Source organism: Dipodomys spectabilis, unplaced genomic scaffold (assembly GCF_019054845.1).
Source record: "Dipodomys spectabilis isolate Male_0828 unplaced genomic scaffold, ASM1905484v1 ptg000051l, whole genome shotgun sequence".
Taxonomy (NCBI): domain Eukaryota; kingdom Metazoa; phylum Chordata; class Mammalia; order Rodentia; family Heteromyidae; genus Dipodomys; species Dipodomys spectabilis.
The window spans coordinates 20,566,009-20,572,957 of NW_024870728.1; the positions used below are offsets into that span (position 1 = coordinate 20,566,009).

At 38.8% G+C, this 6,949-nt stretch overlaps 1 non-coding gene across 1 annotated transcript; it reads left to right on the plus strand.

Moving 5' to 3' along the window:
- Positions 1-732: 732 nt before the first annotated feature.
- On the plus strand, positions 733-864 carry LOC122107596. Its single transcript, XR_006147382.1, has one exon. It is a non-coding gene; the product is annotated as a small nucleolar RNA SNORA65 (small nucleolar RNA).
- Positions 865-6,949: the final 6,085 nt, after the last annotated feature.

Here is a 6,949-nt window from a genome sequence, read left to right on the forward strand (position 1 = left end):
TCACTTCTCAAATATTAGCCTTCTATAAAAGGGATTCCGTCAATATTATTGTTGAGATGAAAAGCTGTTAAGATCTAGTTGGTTCCACTGTAATCAAACAGGGGAAAAACATTTGGAAGTTACACCAAGTTGTTTGCTATGCTTTGTAGTTAGGAGTAGAAATGAACTTATAACTTGCATCTGGCTCTATTCAGGCCCATGTTTTGGGAGCGCAGTGCCCCGGTCACTGGTGGGCACATGCTACAAGATATAAGCAGGTGTTGTCTCTGAATGGGAATCTTGACAATATCCGGTGCCAGGAACTTGCATCCTGTGTCATGCTGTGGCCTTGCAATTGTTCTCAGACCCCACTTTGTACCAGAGTTCCTCATCATTTCTTAGATGCCAGTGATCATTTATTTGTAGAACTATGAAAAGTGAAAAGTCTTTACAACCAAACATGCACCTTAATGAGACTTTCAATGAGTTAAGAGCTATGAAGTGCTTTGAGGTATTCAGGTAAGAAGGGCTCAGAAGCAATCGATTCTTTCCTGGCGAAGTGACAATCCTGACACTTCCTGAATGAGGAGGGATCACAGTCATCCCAGCCCCCAATGCCAGATCAGAGCAGAGAGCAGGGCAAAATATGCAGAGCTATTTTAAATCATGGACTATTTTGCATTTAGTGGGAAAAGAACAGTACATTTTAACTATCAAATGGAAAAATTGCAAAAAATAAATGACTTTTAACCACCCGCCACTGCACCTGATCAGTTCTCAGTTGGCTGGTGCAATCCAGTGGTGAGCGAATAATAAACCCCAGCTTTTAGGAAACAGGGTTGTTCTTCATGTGGATGATTCTGTGCCGAAAGCATGGGGACAGTCCTGAAAGAAAAAATAAATGAATAAATGACTTTTCTTCTACAAAAATGAATATAGCCAGGTGCTGGTGGCTCACACCTGTAATCTTAGCTACTTAGGAGGCTGAGATATGAGAATTGTGGTTCAAAGCCAGCCCAGGGAAGGAAAGTCTATGAGTCTCTTGTCTCTAGTAAAATGGGAAGTGGAGCAGTGGCTCAAGTGGTAGAGTGCTATCCTTGAGCTGAAGAGCTGAGGGACAGTGTTCAGGTCTAGAGTTCAAGCCCCATGACTGACCAAAAAAAAAAAAAAAGGATATAAGTATTATATAGAGAATTTAAAAATACAGAAAATTACTTTTAAGAAGTGCATTATAATAAACTACAACCACTATTTGGAGACTATAATTGTTAATATTTATATGTATGTATAGATAAATACACACATATATCTTCTGCATATAAATATATATATAGAAATTGTTGTTTAGAAATATTGACATTTCCGAGTATATTCTTCAAAACATGATTTTTTTGAGGTTAAAAGACAAGACTTGCAAACACTTTAAGGTTTTGACGAAATGTTGCCTATCATCAACATAATAATTAGTTAACGTTTTATAACATGCCTTGTGTGTTGTCTCTTTAATTGTCAGTAATAGCTATTGTTTCTAATATAATAGCTATTGTTACTAATATAATAACTATTATTGAAATATTAATGAGACAGGAAAGAACACCTTGCTAGGAGGCATACACCCCAGCACCTAGTTATGATGAAACATGACACAATAAACTAAGCCTCAGTTTCCTCTGTTTTACACTAAACATCTTGAAACCAGATGAAGCCTTTGAGACCTCTTGCAGTTTAAAAATCCTTATTTTAGCAGATGGAGACTGGCTGCCATGTGACTGCTGAGATGCAAATTTCTTCTTACTTTCAAATATTTTATGTCCAATATACCAATTTTCAAGTGAAGAGGAAAAAAATGGATAACATTTGGAAGAAAACTCAAAGGCTTTGAAGATGGGGGCCTATTTACCGAGACCAATTTGCTTCTCTGCATTATTTTAGCATGCAACTCTTCTCCACTCCTGAAGCCTCCTCATCCCGAGGGTTGGCAAAGTGGGGGTGGAGGCAGCTTATTACCATGGAGATAGATGGGAGCAAATGGTCACATCATCAAAAGCAAACTAGAAATGTACAAAGCTTTTGTGATGCTGATCCTTTTTCTTTTTCTTTTTTTTTTAAGTAAGAAGAAGAAGAAGGAAAAAAGGCACAAATAAAAGGACAGATCTCTCTCATTAAATCCAACACTAATTTAGTAATCAGTGAAATAAAGGTACTCTTGAAAGCCTGCTGCCAGAAAATGCTGTGTGCAACAAAGGCACACAGAAGGTTGCTGGACACCAGGTGTAATTTCCAGGTGCTCTGAGTCCATTTGGACTCCCGGTTCTCTTAGCTTTTCTTTACAGATTGGCTGTCTTCGTGGCAGATTCAAACTACCCATTTAGTCCCCCTGGTGTGTTATCCAAATATTTAGAAGGAGAAAAATAGCAGGAAAACAAGCCTTGATTGTATTATTCAGTCAAGGAAACTTCAAAATTAACAGCTAGGAAAAGGCTAAGTATGAATGCTTAATCTATTTTTATCTTCCTGGCCTATCATGTTGGATAATGTGGACGTAGTTTTGACAAGGAGCTAAGAATAAGTCATGGTAAGAGCTCAATTTTATGTACAGAAACTTCTAGTGAAATAAAGTTAGTAGCAATTGAATCGCTTGCACATATCTACTTGCACATTTAGACTTCCTGTTTTGCCCATCTATGACTTAATCTACTGGCCAAAGCTGCTGAAAACAGAAATGAAGGAGAGATTTTTCACCTAGTCCTTCATCGTATATCATTGAACAGAAATCATTTAAGAAAAATTATTTAAAAGTTAAAGAATTTGGCAAAGATTTTACCTTAAACATGCATTCTGCTACTTACAAATAGAATTGGCATGCTTTTTGAACATGTTAGAGACTGAATGCTTTAACAGGGCTTTGTGCTATTTAGAGAATAAATGCAATTTAAATTATACTTTAAGGTATAAATGATGAGGGAAATTGTCTCTTTAAAAAAAATCTTCAGCTTCTTCTTCTTCCCCCATCTTTTCCTCTTTTTTTTTTTCTTTTCTTTTAAAGTTTATGGTTTCCATCTTTGCCTACAGCATTAAGAAGGAAGACCATCAGCTATGGTAGTTTTCTTTCTTAATGGGAAGAATAAAATATGGTTCAGCCATGAACAAAGGGAGGCAGAAGTGACAAATCATAACAGGTATTTTGGTAGTTTGACATTGTTATATGAAGAGATATAATTATGAAAATATATAAAGATGTAGAGATTTAGATATAGTTATCAACATACAATAGCTATATGCATGAAAATATAGGTCAAATATAGATTAGATGTACATGTAGATATAAGTATAGGTACAGATATACAAAGCTAAAACTATCTTTAATTTAAATAGTTCATACAGGGCTGGGAAAGTGGCTCAATGGTAGAGTGCTTGCTTTGCATGCATGAGGCCCAGGGTTGGATTCCTCAGCCCCACATAAGCAGAAAAAGTTAGAAGTGCTGCGGTGGTTCAGGTGGTGGAGCACTAGCCTTGAGCTGAAGAGCTGAGGGACAGTGCCCAGGCCCAGAGTTCAGGCCCCACAACCAACAATAAATAAATAAATAGTTTATATATACCCAGGCCTTCACTCTAGCTTATCTTCCAAAGTTTGTGCATACTACAGAGCACATCATCTTTACTACTATAGTCTAAAAATTCCTCATCACAAATTCTTTCCAGACTAAGCATTAGCAGTTACAAATTATAGTACCTTGTGAATCATTGCATCACTTTATAATGATATATTATAAGGAAATGCTATAAGGAAATGAAAAAGAATGAGATAGAGACTGCATTGTGAAATGAATGAGATGGCAAAGCTGCAAATAGAGAACATTCCTAAACTGGTGGAATTCAGACGGGCTGGTACAGGTTGATTATGATAGAGCCAGCTAAGTCTAGGTGGCTCTGCTAAGCCTGAAATGTGAGCTTGAGATGGACGCCCAGTTTTATGACTTTATTTATGTATTGGTGGTTACTGGGACTTGCATTTAGCTTCCTACTTGCTAGGCAGGTGCTCTGCTGCTTGAGCCATGCCTCAGCTCTTTATTGCTCTTGTTTTTTTGTTGTTAAGATCTGATCTTGGTTTTTTGCACAATCCAGCCTGCACCATTCTTATTATTCATTCTTCCTGTAAGAGCTGGGATGACAGGTATGAACCACTATACCCAGCTGTTCTTGGTTCAGATGGCATCTTGCACACGTTTGCCCAGACTGACCTGGTACCATGATCCTCAGCTTCCTGTGTAGCTGAGCTGGCAGGTACATACTACCATAAACAACTGTTTGTTGAAAAGGTGTCTCATGAACTTTTTGCCTGAGCTGGCCTTGAACTGTGATTCTCTTCATTCCTTCTATCTGAGCAAGTAGGGTTACAGGCCTGAGTCATCTGTGCCCAGTTTCTAGCTTTCTTTCTTTCTATATTTCTTTTTAGCTTTCTTTCTTTCTTCCTTTTCTTTCTTTCTTTCTTTCTTTCTTTCTTTCTTTCTTTCTTTCTTTCTGTCTGTCTGTCTTTCTTTCTTTCTTTCTTATTGCTGTTGTTTACTTATATTATTTATTATTTTTCTTAATTATTATTATTTTATCTTTATTATTATTATTCATATATAGATACAAATGTACTGTGTATGGAAATACAGATATAGATATTGCTGGTCCTAGAGCTTGAACTCAGGGCTTGGGCACTGTCCCTGAGTTTTTGTGATCAAGGCTAGTCCTCTACCACTTAAGCCACAGCCCCACTTTTGGATTTGGGGTAGTTAATTGGAAATAAGAATCTCACAGACTTTTCTGTCCAAGCTGGCTTTGAACTGTGATCCTCAGATCTCATCCTCCTGAGTAGTTAGGATTATAGGTGTGAGCCACCGACACTTGACCTCTAGCTTTACTTTTTAAAAAAAATGTGATGAATTACTTGGTCTCAAGCAGTCCCTATACAAACTCCTGTCCTACTCAGTGTGAGCAACTAAGCACTCAGCTGTCTGTGGGCAGGCTGGCTAGGTTGCCATGTCTCCAGGACAGCCCAGCACAACAGAGCCCAGTCACCATGTTACTCTCTACCTACTGAGCTCTCTCCAACCCATGGAGAAAATTCCAGTTCCCAGGAACCACAGACAATGGGAAGGATCCCACAAATCCATCTCTACATGTATGTCTAGAATGTCCAGGAACATTAATCCTTGTCTCTCAGCTGTGTATAGATGGTGCTCTGCCTCATTTTCTGGTTCTTGAGAAGACGGGAGACATCATGAAAACCTCTTACTAGCTGGTGGCCCATGCCTGTAATCCTACCTATTCAGGAGCCTGAGATCTGAAGATCATGGTTTAAAGCCAGCCGGGGCAGGAAAGTCCATGAGATTCTTATCTCCAATTAAGCACCAGAAAACCAGAAGTGGCATTGTAGCTCAAAGTGGTAGAGCACTAGCTTTGAGCAAACTTGCTCAAGGATAGCACCCAGGTAGAGTCAAAACCCTCCTACTTTGTGTTTATGTACTGTGGAAAGGTACACCCACGGAGGGAATAAGAATGTGCTTCTAATTGTCTACTCAAAACTACAACACTCCTTAACCCCACATGGAGGAGTCCTGGTCCTCTACGTTGATATGGGGTAAGTGGGATAAAGGTTTCCTCAAATACATTAATCAGAGCAACCTGACATGAAACATGGAGGAGGGGGTATAACACTTTGAATAAATCTCTACAACACCACAAATATTGATCAAACATCGCAAACATTGTTTGAGTGATGAGGCTATAATAGTAGGCTAAAACCACCATAATTACTATTTTTGGAGATTATGATTATTATAATGCTTATAATCTCAGAGAAAGGTACTTATTAATATAAAAGCATCAAGAAGTATAAACATTTAAAATAGAAGTCATTAGCCCTAAAGAAGGCAGTAAGAGAAGACTTTCCTGAAAGTCTGACTACTGAGCTGAGAATGCTACCAGGCCACAGAGCATTCTATACAGCAAGATGTGCAAGAGTCTGGTGGCAAGAGGGATTATAATAAGTTTATAGTTCTAAAAAAGAAGTCTGCAGTGATTGTAGCAAACAGTCAAGGGGAGCTTGGTACAAGATGCTGCCAGAGAGGAAGAAAGAAGCAGATGATTTGTGGGTCTTATGGTTGGTATTAAGAAATCACGTAAACAGGAAGCCTCTGGAATGCTTACTTCGGTTTCTGTTTGGAAAGACTTGCTCTGCTTGATGTAGGAGAATGGATGGGGAGGCTGATTATGGATGGTTAGAGGACTGCTGCAGAGTTGAGGTGAGGGAAATGAAGGGAAGTAGCAGTTTGAACCGAGTAGGCCAGACCAAGTTTGAAATGCAAGTGCTTGGTTAACTTTCAGTGTTGTTTTGTCTGTGGTGCTAAGATGGAATCCAGGTCCTTGCACATGTCAGACGAGTGCTCTATCTCTATCAACAAGATAGACCCCAATCTTGTCATATAAAATAATATTTATCGAGATGAACTCCAGGAAATGAAAACAAGAGGGTTTTTTTTCCTATGTTGCTGTTTTTGTTTTCTTTTTGTCTTGTTTGTTCATTTATCTGTCTTTGGGAGAGTAAGGGGTGGGGCACAGAAATGGAGGGACAAAGGGTGAACAAATGCAGCTGTAGTACTCACTAGACACTACTTTGAAAATGAACTATACAACTTGGGGGTCAGAATGGGAGGGAAAAACTGGGAGGTTGGGGTTGGGGTAACATTGTCCAAAAAGAAACATACTCATTACCTGACTTGTAAAACCATAATCCCTCTGTACATCACTTTTATAATAACAATAAAAAAATTTAAAAAGATACATACCAGCCTTAAGATGATCTTCCTTCCTTCCTCCCTTCCTTCCTTCCTCCCTCCCTGCCTTCCTTCTCCTCCTTCCTCCCTCCCTCCCTCCCTCCCTCCATCCCTTCCTTCCTTCCTTTCTTTCTTTTTTTTTGGGG